The following is a 15815-nucleotide window of genomic DNA, read 5'->3' on the forward strand; positions in this document are numbered from 1 at the left end:
TTATGGAGCCTATCTCAAAAATCCAGTAATCAAGAAGCTTCACAGAAATGAGAGCATGGCTTCCCATCCTGGACTCTATGTTTTAGTGAATGACTTTTCTCAATGTGGTTTATTTAGTCACACATTCTAATATCAGTTCATTGTGTCAGAAAGGTAAAACCACAAGAATTAACAATGAAGAATTTCACTTACTCAGCCGCCTGTCGTCACCTGTCAACTTCCTACCCATTCATCACCTAGCCTGTCACACTTGACATAAGCTTCTGAAGGGCTGGGCAAAGAGGGGGCAGGAGAGGCTGGATAAATGTCTTCATGATCATCTTTAGCAATGTCAGTAGCTCAGCACTCTCAGTATTTCATACTTGCCGGTGACAGCTTTTCCACCAGTGCTGAAGCTGCATTCCAAATTGATATTTGTGGCGGCTTGGAGTCCGGGCTAGAGAGATGCCTAAGGCAAGCCAATTTCTGCAGTTTGATACCAGTAAACAATATGATCTCTCTTTGTGTTCATGTGGATGAGCTGGAGTGGAATGAGGGAAGGATAACTTCAAATGACAGTTGCCACAGGTGATTAATTTTTTTTTGGTCTCTTACAGATTTACTCTGCCTACTCTAATTTAAATTGGTGTTCATAATGATGCTTTCATTTTGCATAAAAGCTGAAGAGACGCTTTCACTCCTGTAACAAATAAGCAGGCAGGATGCTGTGCATGAAGATGATGTTCCTGATTCCCTGTGATTTTTTTTAAAATGTGCAAAGAGATGTTTCTTCTTTCTGGCTACCCATCTGAACAGCCCCTGTGTGACCAGGAGATGTGATTGTGAGGCAGCTGGTGAGAGAAAGGTGTGGGAACAAGTGATGCCTCTAAGGTCAAGGATGAGATACTCTGAGGTCCAGATGCAACCTGATGTTGCCTCTCAGGGAATGAGTTCACATACAGCCAGAGAGAAGGAAATGTTCCAGCCCCGCATTTTTAATTATAAGCAGGGAAAAGTAACTTAATCTCACTGGGGTTTCAATAAGTGGAGGGGAAAACAAAAAGAATATACTGCAAAGGGCTATCATGAGGATATGACAGTGCATATGAAAGTGTTTTAAAAAGTTACAAGGCATTAGTCAAGTATTAGTTAAATATTATTAATAATTATCTCATATCAAAGGAAAATCAACAGGCTGATAATTGAGCCTTTAAACTTGGCCTTGGGAATCCAAAAGAGTACAAAATCTCATGTTTTATTAATTCTGCTCTGTTTTGTATAGTCTATTATTAGTCATCTTTTAGCTTTCCATTTTGGGTGTATGTAAACATGAACACAGTAGTGTTAGTATATATCAAAATATTTAAGTAAAGCATATTTAGAGAAGCTGGCAGCATAGAGATGAGCAACATCTCGTGGGAAAATCACAACATAGAAATAAAGCAGCACAATGCTAAAGAAAGCCTAACAAGTCTAGTGACCATCCAAACCATGATTCATTTTTACGGGTCATAGATTAACAAGTTGATTTTTGAAAACAAGTGAAAGATACACGCTTTCACTGTATTGCAAAAATATCCTGAGGATGTGTGATTCCAATGGAAAATATCAGGATATTTTGCTTTCTCTTTGCTCAGTCAATAGTCGGAGGCTGTAGTATGATTACCTGACATACATTCAAACAAATGTGAGCTTCCACATTGATCTATTGCTCTCTGGGGAGCAGAGCTCTCAGAAGCTCCGTTTCTGAATAACAAGGTAAGAGTGAGCCAATACAAACTTCCTTTAAAAGAAAATGTCAGGTTTGGAGTAGAAAAACAAGAGAAATATCACAGCCTTCTTGAAAAGATACATAGGGCTACAATTGCTAAAGTATGTCTGGTAGACACAAACCCTAGAAAATCTGATGAGCATATAAACCCAAAATATGTTTTGCAGGCTAACTGCCCAATCAATTCCCAGAGAACATGAACAAAAGCACTAGTAAATCTAAACTGGATCAGAAACGTATTTCTGTTCTAAACCCAAAGTTGAGCAGTGATTCCTTTGTTCTAACTAGGCAGTACCTGTCTGCCCTCTGAAGCAGTGCATGGCATTTATTCAATAGGTGAAAACTCACAGGGCAAAAAATCTATGGGAAATAAAGTATCAATTGATTATGCTTTTTCTCCAAAACATTATCCTTTTTTATACCTCATAGTCTTTTAGCAACCCTAATATTTTACCATATGAACTGTCTCCAGCCTCTCCCTAGCCCAGTCATCATAAAACAGTTGTCAGATTTGGATTTCAAAAGCCCATCTCTGATCATGACACTTGTTCCCCAAGTCTTTAATGACTTATTACACACACACACACACACACACACACACACACACACAATCTCTATAAGATACATTGTGACATGGCAGCAATGTTTTTATCCTTATATTCCATTAGTCCCCCATATATAGTTACATTACAGCTAGACGTTCTTTTAGTCTTCCTAATACTACTTGGTTTTTTCCTCCTCTGCTCACAGTGACTTTTTTTTTTTCTTTTGCCTGGAATGTTCTCACTCTTCTTGCGTCTCTGCCTGGTTGACATTTTAGGTGTCATCCAAGTTCTATGTCAAAAATCACCCACTCAATTTTCTGCTTGAATATCATTTCTCAGCATCCCAAAATACCCTTAAATACTGAAGAAGACGTAAAAGCATACGGTAACCTTTAACAATGATTCTCTGTTTGAAGCCAAACTGCAACCAGACTCTGGGAAGGGTTTTTATTGTTTAGAACAGGGGTCCTCAAGCCTGATGCTCTGAGGTGGAGCTGATGTAATAATAATAGAAATAAAGTGTGCAATAAATATAATGTGCTTGAATCATTCTGAAATGATCCCCCACCTCCGGTATGTGAAAAAATTGTCTTCCACGGAACTGGTCCCTGGTGCCAGAAAGGTTGGGAGCCACAGGTTTGGAAGATACATGAGCTTGAAGTGTCATTCCGTAATGGTGATTATTACTGACTTTTTTGCTCTCATCTGAGGAACCTACACTGCAGAGCTGATGGGAAGCCACCTCTTCACTCATCCTCCCATGAAGACGCAGACTCTTAGGGTCACCCTACTGGATTCTATTAATTTTTAAATGGCCAGATGATTTTATTCTATTTCATTTTTTATAAGTGAATTACCATTCCCAGAAAATTTGGGGGGTCAGGAAGAAGGAGGGAGAGGTGGCAGTGTAGCGGTTTCTATGGCAGTGTGATTTAAGCAAGATAGAGCTTGTGGGAAAAAGCTGGAGGAGCAAGAAACCAAAATGATTTATCTAATGATAAGCCATGTTGCATAATCCCTTCTGCAGAGTATCAGATAAAGTGAAGGTCAGGAATAAGAAATAGATAGATAGACAAACATACAGCTATAGATGTAGTCAACCAATGGACACAATGGAAGTTGACCCAGGAACTATGGATATGAACCTGCCTCTCTCAGATGTAGATATGAGGAAAAGAGCAGAACAAACACCCAAGCGCAGGTGTCGCTTGTTCTGTTTAAGTGCATGATAAAAATACTTTAGCTTTGTTTTTGAGAATCAAGGACATTGTGTAAAGTGAATTGTGTGCCACTGTTTTTTGCTTACTCTGTAGGATTGCAATATGCATTATAATACAAAATTTATGCTTGTGTTTGATACTGTGAGACTGACTACATTTCTGCTGATATACGACACACCACCCATGTGAGTTGAATAGTGACTAGGAGACTAAGGATATGCCAAATAGCCCATTTTTTTGTCTCCATCAATTCCTGATCAGGTTTTCCTGCCTTCAGGATAGGCAAAAAAGAAAGTACCTTGCATGGGACCTATGAAAGATATTGAATATTCAGTGAAATAATACTGTAAGCATTTTGGATATGTCCAGCTCTGAGTTATAGGGAAACACATAAGAAGTAAGAAAAAAATTAGTCCTTAAAATAAACATTTGGTTGGTACACATTAGAAGGAAGAAGTTTTCCTATAATGTGCAAATTACTATGGATGATTAAGGTAATGTTCTTATTCAAAGGGCTTTGGAATAAGATACTCTGAATTTGACAATAAAGTCAAATAGCATTCCAAGAAAATTAATAGATTATGTAATAAAGGAAGATCTCAATGAATATTAGCAGACAAAATATCAGTGCATTAGTTCCTAGGTCTCATATAAAGGTATGAAGTAAACCATAAAAGGTATACCATGAAAGCTTTTAAGGGGAGCAAAAAAGTCAAGAAACCATGTCAATAAAATGCTTTCAGTGGATATAACTACTGAGATTAAAAAAAATCATCAATAAAATTTTGTACCAAAATGTATTAAAATTAAAAAAAACCCTGAGATCCAGGGAATTGTTTTGTCATGGATACAAGACTAGTTTTAGGCAAGAGGATAGGTTAGGAATAAGTAGGCACTTTTCTAAATAAAGAAGTGTAAACACCAGTGTGCCTTAGGCAGCAGTGACAGCATATGTCCTGTTTAGCTTTTTTATAAGTGATTCATAAAATCATTTATAAAATGTGGAAAATTAATCAGGAAATGGGAGTACCAGACCACCTTACCTGAGAAATCTGCATGCAGGTCAAGAAGCAACAGTTAGAACTGGACATGGAACAACAGACTAGTTCCAAACTGGGAAAAGATTTTGTCAAGGCTGTATATGCCACCTTTCTTATTTAACTTGTATGCAGAGTACATCATGAGAAATGATGGATGAAGCACAAGCTGGAATCAAGATTTCCGGGAGAAATATCAATAACCTCAGATACACAGATGAAACCATCCTTATAGCAGAAAGTGAAGAGGAACTAAAGAATCTCTTGATGAAAGTGAAAGCAGAGAGTGAAAAAGCTGGCTTAAAACTCAGCATTCAAAAAACCAAGATAGTGGCATCCGGTCCCAGAATTTCATGGAAAATAGTTGAGGTGGGGAAACAATGGAAACAGTAACAGACTTTATTTTCTTGGGCTCCAAAATCACTGCAGATGGTGACTGCAGCCATGAAATTAAAAGACGGTTACTCCTCAGAAGAAAATCTATGCCCAACCGAGACAGCATATTAAAAAGCAGAGACATTACTTTGCCAACAAAGGTCTTTTCCAGTAGTCATGTATGGATGTGAGAGTTTGGCCAAAGAGAAGGCTGAGCCCTGAAGAATTGATGCTTTTAAACTGGTGTTAGAGAAGGCTCTTGAGAGTCCCTTGGACTGCAAGATCAAACCAGTCAATCCTACAGGAAGTCAGTCCTGAATATTCATTGAAAGGACTGATGTTGAATCTAAAAGTATCCGCTGGCTAATACTTTGGCCACTTGATTCAAAGAACTATCTCACTGGAAAAGACCCTTATGCTGGGAAAGATTGAAGGCGAGAGGAGAAGGGGATGACAGAGGATGAGATGGTTGGATGGCATCACCGACTCTATGGACATGACTTTGAGCAAGCCTTGGGATTTGGTGATGGGCAGAAAAACCTAGAATGCTGCAGTCCATGGAGTCTCAAAGAGTCAGACATGACTGAGCGACTAAACTGAACTGAACTGAATAAATTATTTAGAGGAAAAGTACATAAGGGATTCTCAAAGTTTCTGGAAGATTTTTCTGTGTAATGTAAGGTCTTGCTGAGCTAAATGATCTCAGGGATATTTTGTAATTTGGTTTAGAAATGGCAAATTAATTTTAATTTAGGGCAGTTTACTTATAAAAAGTCTAATTTATTTGTAGAGGATGTTCAATTTGGAAATACCAATCTTCACAATAGATTATGGGCCTTGTAATTGTTACAAATCATGTCTTTCAAGACAGCAGGATATAAGGATCACTGTGTTTAAATATAAGGGTAACAAATGGCATCATCACTAACCATGCTTTTTGGAAGCCTATTAACTGGACTGTCCCACACTTACACCATGCCAAAAGCTTACATATACATGGAATATCCAAATCTCCAGGCAACTGAAATTTCCTAAGGAGTGAAGGGATTGAAAATCTCAAAAGAAAAGCCTAAACACATAATTTCCTCCCTGATCAATACCCACTTCCATGTTTACCCATCCCCTACATCTTCAGGAGCTCACTTGCTCTTTCCTATTAACATCAATAAGCCCACTTTGAGAGCCCACATCACAAATCCAATGGCTTTGAAAATCCAATCTAGTTCAAGACAGAAGACTGGGCATACAAATTGGTGTTTGTTATTTCCCCAAACTTTTGGAATAATAGGTACACAATGGAAAAAATTAAATACATTTTCTGTGTATATTTGAAGAGCTTAAGTGTGGATATAAATGGGATAAAGATTTGGACAATTTTTGAAAGACAAAAGACATGTGGAATAAAAGTGAGAAAAGTTCATAAAGGAGATTAGGGCCAAAACCTATAGGAAGGAGAAATGATAATAAGACTTTAATACATAAAGGTCAAATATTCAGTGAGAAATGAGGATGAGACATCGAAATAGCTTTTGAAAGCAAGCAAAAATAGATTGTAGGATGATTCCAGTAAATTAGGTCTAGAAATTGGACTAGATGATTTAACAGTTAACAAATAAAAGTATTGAAGTATAGTATCTTTGAAATATTAAGTGGTACAGATGTGTTTCTTCTCTTAATAAAAAAGATTAATGTATTTTTTCCATTTATTTTTATTAGTTGGAGGCTAATCACTTTACAATATTGTAATGGTTTTTACCATACATTGACATGAATCAAACCATGGATTTACATGTATTCCCCATCCCAATTCCCCCTCCCACCTCCCCTCCTACCCCATCCCTCTGGGTCTTCCTGGTGCACCAGACCCGAACACTTGTCTCATGCATCCAACCTGGGCTGGTAATCTGTTTCACCCTTGATAGTATACTTGTTTCGATGCTGTTCTCTTGAAACATCCCACCCTCACCTTCTCCCATAGAGTCCAAAAGTCTGTTCTGTACTTCTGTGTCTCTTTTTCTGTTTTGCATATAGGGTTATCATTACCATCTTTCTAAATTCCATATATATGCGTTAGTATACTGTATTGGTCTTTATCTTTCTGGCTTACTTGACTCTGTATAATGGGCTCCAGTTTCATCCACCTCATTAGAACTGATTCAAATGTATTATTTTTAATGGCTGAGTAATATTCCATGGTGTATATGTACCACAGCTTTCTTATCCATTCATCTGCTGATGGACCTCTAGGTTGCTTCCATGTCCTGGCTATTATGAACAAGTGCTGCGATGAACATTGGGGTGCATGTGTCTCTTTCAGATCTGATTTCCTCAGTGTGTATGCCCAGAAGTGGGATTGCTGGGTCATATGGCATTTCTATTTCCAGTTTTTTAAGAAATCTCCACAGTGTTTGCCATAGTGGCTGACTAGTTTGCATTCCCACCAGCAGTGTAAGAGGATTCCCTTTTCTCCACACCCTCTCCAGCATTTATTGCTTGTAGACTTTTGAATAGCAGCCATCCTGACTGGCGTGTAATGGTACCTCATTGTGGTTTTGATTTGCATTTCTCTGATAATGAGTGATGCTGATATAAAGATTAATGTATTTTTGAGTTAATGAGTCAACAACTAGAGGTATAAATGAATTATTCAGAAAATGGAGATCCCTTCCCAAAACAACAAAAAAAATGGAAAAAAGATACACTTTGTTTTGGAATTTGGATAGGGTTGAAGAGGAAATCAGAAGGGGGCAGAGATAAAGCATAAATGTCAATAGGCCATTGGAAGCTATCATGTAATTTAAAATATCTGAATTTTTCAGTGTCATTCAGCATTGTTTGTCATTCTCTTTGGACACATATTATACCTGATATCAGAGGTGTGAAACTGTCCTAGTTTTTTACTCAACTATCTGGACTGTCTCTTGAAGTGTTTATTACCAACTTTCCCTATCTTAACTGCTCTAAAAATTGCGAAATTTTCAATACTTGGGATCCCATATAAGGCCATTTCCTTCTCATTCTGTACCCTCTATTTAGGTTACTCACTACTACTCTAGCTTTAAATACCATAAATATGCAGGTTAATTACACATTTTACTTCCAAATTATCTTCTATACTCTAGAACACATATCTATCTCATCTCATCACTAGGATGTCTCATAAATACGCAAATACAACAAGTGAAAAACCAAACCCTCAATGCCACCCTTCAAAAATATTTCTTTCACAGTGTTCTTCATATAAACAATGGACATCCAGTGCTCACAGCAGAAACCTAGAAAGAATTCTTGAAATCACTCTCTCCATCACCCACATTTATTCCCATTTGAGTGAATTTCTAGTAAATGTTTCCTTCTTATCTTATTATAAGTTACTTTAACTACCGTATCTATAAATTTTCATTAAATATAGTTGATTTACAATGCTGTGTTAGTTTCAGGTATACTCAAAGTTATTCAGATATTCTTTTCAAATTCTTTTCCATTATATGTTATTGCAAGACATTAAGTATAGTGCCCTGTGCTATGCAGTTGATCCTTGTTGGTTATATATTTAAATGTGCATATTTTAACCCCAAAGTTGAACTATTTTAAAAGTTTTCTAATTGGTTTGTCTCATTCTATTCCATATCTCTCCAATTCTCTGCTCAAAAAAGCAGTGAAATTGGTATTGTTGAAAATATAATCAAGGGATGTAGCATTTTTTCTTAAAATCCTGTATTCTTAAATACACTAAGTGTAAACTGCAATGATCAAAATTTTATATTTTCTTTCATTTGCTAATTTACTGCAAAAATATTGAGTTATTTGAAATTCTTTCAGGTTCAAGGGCAAGTTACCTGCTCTACCTACTGTCCCATCCTGTCCAATTCCCCTCAAATCACTTCATCTCAATACCTGCTCACTTGTGTTGTCTGGGATTAAATTTCTTTTACTTAGAGACAATTTTGATGACACTCAGATTTAATTTATGCATCTCCATTATTCCTTTGATAGCAGGTTTTACTTGTCTTTCATACCACTTATCACAATTATTTAATGATCTGCATGAGTCTACTCATAGCCCCAACCCATCAAAATGAAGCTCAAAGTTCAGTGCAATGAGAATTCAATCTCTTGTTTTACTATTGATTCTACAGTGCCTAATTGGCACTTAGGATATATATGAGTTCGCATATTTATAAATTCTACTTAACGTGTAGCTGATGAGATGAGCATGCTGTGCTGTTCTTAGTTGCTCAGCCATGTCCAAATCTTTGTGACCCCAGAGACTGTAGCCTGCCAGGCTCCTCTGTCCATGGGGATTCTCTAGGCAAGAATACTGGAATGGGTTGCCATGCCCTCCTCCAGGGGATCTTCCCAACTCAGGGATCAAACCCAGGTCTCCCACATTTCAGGTGAATTCTTTACCATCTGAGCCACCAGGGAAGCCCAAGAATAATGCAGTGGGTTACCCTATCCCTTCTCCAGGGATCTCCCGAACCCTGGAATCGAACCGAGATTTCCTGCGTTGCAGGCAGATTCTTTACCAGCTGAACTACCAAGAAAGTCCAAGATGAGCATGGGCTAAGTCAAAAAGTTAGCAGTGCAAAGGGAGGGTGATCCCTTGACAGATTATGCTAAATAAGTACAATTACTGTTTCACACACATAAACATAGGAAAAATAAACTCAGTTGCAATTTCACACAAATGTAATATTTTAATGACATATACTACTTTCAAGAGGTTGAAAGAAAGAAGGTAAAATATAGAAGCAACATATCAGCTGTAGATATGGATAATAAGATATAGGTTACTTGTAGATGGGTAATAAGATACAGGTTATTAAGGAAACTAGAATGTCTTGATAGTCGCTTGAAATTTGATTTGATGTGGGTATTTTAATCTTTAAATTTTAATTTGCAAAATTATACATATATTTCTTTTTTACCTGGAATTTCCAGTTCTGTCTAATTAATTCAGTTTGCCTTGACTTTTGCAAACTGATTTTAAAAGATATCATAACTGATGATCAAGGTTATTCTTCATTTGCTGCATGTCATTTTAACCCTCATTTTTAACAATAATTTTTCAAAAGTTGCTTAGATGGTAAACAATCTGCCTGCAATGCAGGAGACCCAGGTTCAATCCCTGGGGTGGGAAGATCCCCTGGAGAGAGGCATGGCAACCCACTTCAGTATTCTTGCCTGGAGAAGTCCATGGAGAGAGGAGACTGGCAGGCTATAGTTTCTGGGGTCACAAAGAGTTGGACATGACTGGGTGACTTTCACGCACACACACAGATATTTTAATATTTAAAATTTTAATTATAAAATTATACACATATTCCTTTTTAACCTGTAAATTCCAATTCTGTCTAATGAATCCAATTTGACTTGAATTTTGCAAACTGATTTTTAAAGTCATCTTAACCTATGATCAAAATTATTGTTCAGTTTCTGCATCTCATTTTAACTCTCTTTTTTAACAATAATTTTTCAAAGTACTGTGGAAAAATGATTTCCCACAACACCTTGAAATTTTCTGTCATAACAATTAACATGCCTGTTTGTATAATACTCAGTCTTTACTATTGATAGAATCTGTGAGGCAAAAATCATGTCTTCCTCATTATTTTATTCCTAATATCTACAACAGTTCTTAAAGCACAGTAAATATTTCATAAACTTAGTAAGTATAATCAAATAAGGGAAGGGTCAAGTCTCTTAGGAAACATAATTTAAGATAGATATTTTTGTAGGAGAACTTAAAGTAGTTTAACATCTCAAGCATAAGCAAAGTATATAATTTATGCTGGATAATAACCATGGAAGTTACATTGTACAAACAAAGACCTCACAAAAGAAATATCGTAGCGTCTAACAAATGATGGGAATAAATACAAAATTTGAGTCAGCATCCTATTTGCTTTTTAAGACCAATTAAATTCTAGCCAGTTTCTGTCCCCTGATTTCAGTTTGTTTTACACAATCAGAGAAAGGTGTTTGCATTTTAGACTATCATTTACAGATTGAAGAAAATCTAATATAAAGTCACGGAGCTGGAGCTCCTAAAAATCCCATATTCTAAGTCAAGTCTAAGATTTAAACTTTCAGGTCAATGAACAAATAGATGCTGTATCCTTTTTGAGATTGACTTAGGGCCAATATGACTTAGGGCCAATATGAAAACTAAGATAAAAGCTAAAATATACATATTGAGAGAGGTGACATAGACGTTTGCAAATAACATAAATCCCGACCCCAGAAGTCCAAAGCCAGTACAGGCTTGAGGTGAAATCAGATTATTCTCAATCAGAGGCTGTTTGTTCTTTTCTTCAGTTTAGTTCAGTTCAGTCGCTCAGTCGGGTCTGACTCTTTGCGACTCCATGAACTGCAGCACGCCAGGCCTCCCTGTCCATCACCAACTCCTGGAGTCCACCCTTCTCTTACTCTTTATATAAATCCTGTTGGATTTTAGGCAGATGATTCCTCAGGTATTGACCACATCCAGAAAGTGCTTTAAGTAAACTTGGCTTCAATTAAGTGAGAGAGAAGTTCTTAGGAGATTCTCATATTAAAGTTTAGTTTAGTTTCTACAAAGCCTGCAACACAAAGTAAAATAAAATCTGGCATGTTGGAATATGTGGAGCACAGAAGAACTTTAGGACAGTGAAAAAAAAAAATTCTGTATGATACTATAATGATGAATACATGTCATTATACATTTGCCCAAACCCGTAAAATGTATATCACCAAAACTGAACTCTAAGCTAAACCATTGACATTGAATGCTTCTGCTATGAAAATGTATGTTTATTAGTTGTAACAAATGATTTGTAACAAATGACTCTGGTGGAGAATGTTGATAAGCATTTGGCTGGGGCATGGGATATAGGGAAATTCTGTATTTGTCTCTCAATTTTGCTGAGGACCTAAAACCTATGGAAGAATATAAAACCTTAAAAAAATCTCAAATCTGTAGCAATGATATAATAAGAAGCAAATTAATATTCCAAAAATTGTTTGGAATTAATACATTGTAATTTTATTATTTGGTTAAAGATTCACTGTGTTGTATTGCCTATCACTAAAACTAATTACCAACCTGTGGAAAATAACTCCATTGCTGAACAGTCACAGTGTTCTCAGCATTATAACAACACAAAACCTATCACCACAGCTATTAAATAAGAATATGCATATCAATCTCAGCAAAGAAATACTATAGATTAATGGTCCACTTTTACCATAAAATTCAGAAGAGCTATGATGCAAAAAATCTGAAACTCAGTTAAGACAAATTCTCTTATTTACATATTGACAAAAATCTACATTTTTCAGTCCATATGCACACGCATTTCACATATATATGTATTCAATATGTTCACTTCATGTGTAAACACATGCACACATGCCTACACATACATGAATGGTTCCCAATAGCCACCATCAATTTAATGTGATCAACTCCATATACATGTAAAGAAGTTTCAAAATTAACTCACACCCTCATGAGACATGCCTTTACTCACTAGACTGCAGTGCTTATATACATTTCCTTTTGTCATTAGACTTGCGGCTTCCAGTCATTTTTAAAGTTCCTGAGGTCAGCATCCCTCTTTCATCACCTTCATGTGGTTGTGTAATGTTTTTGTAGGACAGATATTATTACCACAGTCTGAAATCAATCTAGAAATCCCCCACCCTCCTAGTGGATTTTATTTTTAATTTAGAAACTTTAAGTTTCACTTTTGCTATAAAGTGGTAGGAGTTTTGAAAAGCAAATAGTGTCACATATCAAAAAGTACCATACAGAATAGTTTCAGCATCCTAAAAATTCCTTGTGCTTCACCAAACAACCCTTCCTCTTTCCCAAAGACCTAGTAACTAGTGATTTGTTTTTCACCTTTCACAGTTCTGCCTCTTTCAAACTGTCATGTCAATGGAATTGAACAGATTTTAGCAATCTCAGTCTTGATTCTATACTTAGAAATATGCTTTTAAGATGCATCCTTGTTGCTGTGTGGAATCATAGTTCTTCCTTTTGATTGTCAAATAGCATTTTGTACTGTAATGTACCACAGTTCATGCATTCATTGACCGACTAAAGAACAACTAGATTGGTTCCAGTTTTTGGTGATTATGAATAAATGTGATATAAACATCTATGTGCAAGTTTTTCCATGGAAATATGTTTTAAGTCAGTCAGATTAATACCTAAGAGTATGACTTTGGGGTCATACGTTAATTGAGGTTTAGCTTTATGAGAGAGTGGGAAACTGTCTTCTAAAGTTAATATTCATGGGAGTCTATTCTGGCCATTCAGTTTTGTTCCATTGACTTATGTGTCTATTCTTGCACTACTTCCAGATGTCTTGATTAATGTAGTTTCATAGTAATTCTTAAAATCAGATACTATGTCTTCACTCTAGTTTTTCTTCAGTATTGTGTGGGCTATGCTAGATTTTTTTCTATTTCCATATAAATTGTAGAATCAGTTGGTTAATAGCTATAAAAGTATCTAAGATTTTGTTTAGGATTTCACTGGAGTTATGGATCAAATTAGAAAGAACTGATATTGTGAAAATATGAAGTCTTTCATCCTGTGAATACAGATTATTTTTTAATTTTTTTTTAAAGATTTCCTGCCTTTCATTCATTAGTCTTTCACAGTTTCCCACATGCAGATCTTATATATGTGTGGGATTTACACCTAAGTACTGACTGTGTTCTGTATATCCAATACCAAGATATTTCCCTTTGCTGGTATTCCTCTTTCCTCAACTATTTGAATGATTCATTCCATCCTTATGAGTCAATTGTCCTCTATTGGCAGTCTGTTCCCAGTTACCCTGAGTAAAATAACACCAACCAACCCCTTTATGTTTTATTCCAATTAGGTGCTTTGTAGTACTTATTACAATTTATAACTCATGTATTCACTAATTGGTCTATGTTTTTATTATAGCAACCTGAATACAAGGTAAGTTCCATGTGACCATTCTGAGTCTCCAGTTGCATATAGACTAATATAAAACAGACAATTATGATACCAACACACACCCCAATCTCCATATTCTTATGGATCTCACTCCCATATTGTACGGGCTAACCTATATAACAAACTGGATTTAGTAAAGACAGAGAAAGCAGAGATCATTGCCAACAGCCATTGGATCGTGGAGAAAGCAAAGCAATTCCAGGAAAACACCTACTTCTGATTCATTGACTATGCTAAAGCCTTTGTGTGGATCACAACAAACTGTGAAAAATTCTTAGAGATGGGAATACCATACCACCTTACCTGCCTCCTGAGAAACCTGTATGCAGGTCAAGAAGCAACAGTTAGAATTGGACACGGAACAACAGGCTGTTTCCCAATTAGAAAAGGAATATGTCAAGGCTGTATATTGTAACTCTGCTTAACTTATACACAGAGTGCATCATGCAAAATGCTGGGCTGGATTAATCTCAAGCTGGAATCAAGATTTCCAGAAGAAATGTCAATAACCTGAGATATGTAGATGACACCACCCTAATGGCAGAAAGTGTAGAGGAACTAAAGAGCCTCTGAAAAAGATGGAAGAGGAGAGTGAAAAAACTGACTTAAAACTCACCGGTAAAAAAAGTTAAAATCATGGCATCTGGTCCCATCACTTCATGGCAAATAGATGGGGGAACGATGGAATCAATGACAGACTTTATTTTCTTGGGCTCCAAAATCACTGCAGATGATGACTGTAGCCATGAAATTAAAAGACAATTGCTCCTTGAAATAGAAGCTGTGCAAAACAAGGCAGTGACATCATTAAAAGCAGAGACATCACTTACCAACAAATGTCAATATAGTCAAATCTATGTTTCTTCCAGTAGTTATGTATGGATGTGAGAGTTGGGCCATAGAGAAGGTTGAGCACCAAAGAATTGATGCTTTCGAACTGTGGTGCTGGAGAAGACTCTTGAGAGCCCCTTGGACAGCATGGAAATTAAACCTGTTAATCATAAAGGGAATCAACCCTGAATAGTCATTGGAAGGACTGATGGTGAAGCTGAAGCTCCAATCCTTTGGTCACCTGATGTGAAGAGCTGACTCACTGAAAAAGACCCTGATCCTGGGAAAGGTTGAGGGCAGGAGGAGAAGAGCGTGACAGAGGATGAGATGGTTGAATGGCATCATCAACTCAATGAACACGAGTTTGAGCAAACTCCAGAAGAGAGTGAAGGATAGGGAAGCCCGGAATGCTGCAATCCATGGGGTTGCAAAGAGTCAGACACAAATGAGTGACTAACAACAACAAAAGCCTATATAATTAAGAGGAAATTAGACTCTATTTTAGACAGCAAAGAGAATCTTGATAACTCTGAAAGGATTCAAGTAATATTAAGTATGTTCTCTGGCCACAGTGTGATTAAATTTGAAATTAGTACAAAAAAAGTTCTCTAGAAAATTTACAAATATTAGAAGCTAAGCAGCACATTTATGCCTAATCCATGGATCACAAAGTTAATCAAAAAGGGAACTAAAAGAAGTTTTAACTGAATGTAAATGAAAGCATGACATATCAAAAGTAATAATAGCTAGAGGAAAAATTTATTTAAAACATCAGCCATCTATATTAGTACTAAGAAAAGTACCAAATCAATTACCTCAGCATTAACCTTAAGAAATATGAAAAGAGGTTATTAAGCCCAAAGAAGAAGAAGAAAGAAAATAAATAGAAATAAAAATCAATGACATGGAAAACTGACTAGCAATGGGAAAAAAAATGAAACCAAAATTATTTTTTAAGACATCAATATAATTTTTAATGCTCTAGTCAAAGGAATGAGAAAAAGAGAGAAGACTGAATTATCAATGGCAAAAATTAGAAGAGTGAAATCACTGCAAATTCTGCAGAAATTAAGT

This window comes from Muntiacus reevesi, chromosome 3 (assembly GCF_963930625.1).
Source record: "Muntiacus reevesi chromosome 3, mMunRee1.1, whole genome shotgun sequence".
Taxonomy (NCBI): domain Eukaryota; kingdom Metazoa; phylum Chordata; class Mammalia; order Artiodactyla; family Cervidae; genus Muntiacus; species Muntiacus reevesi.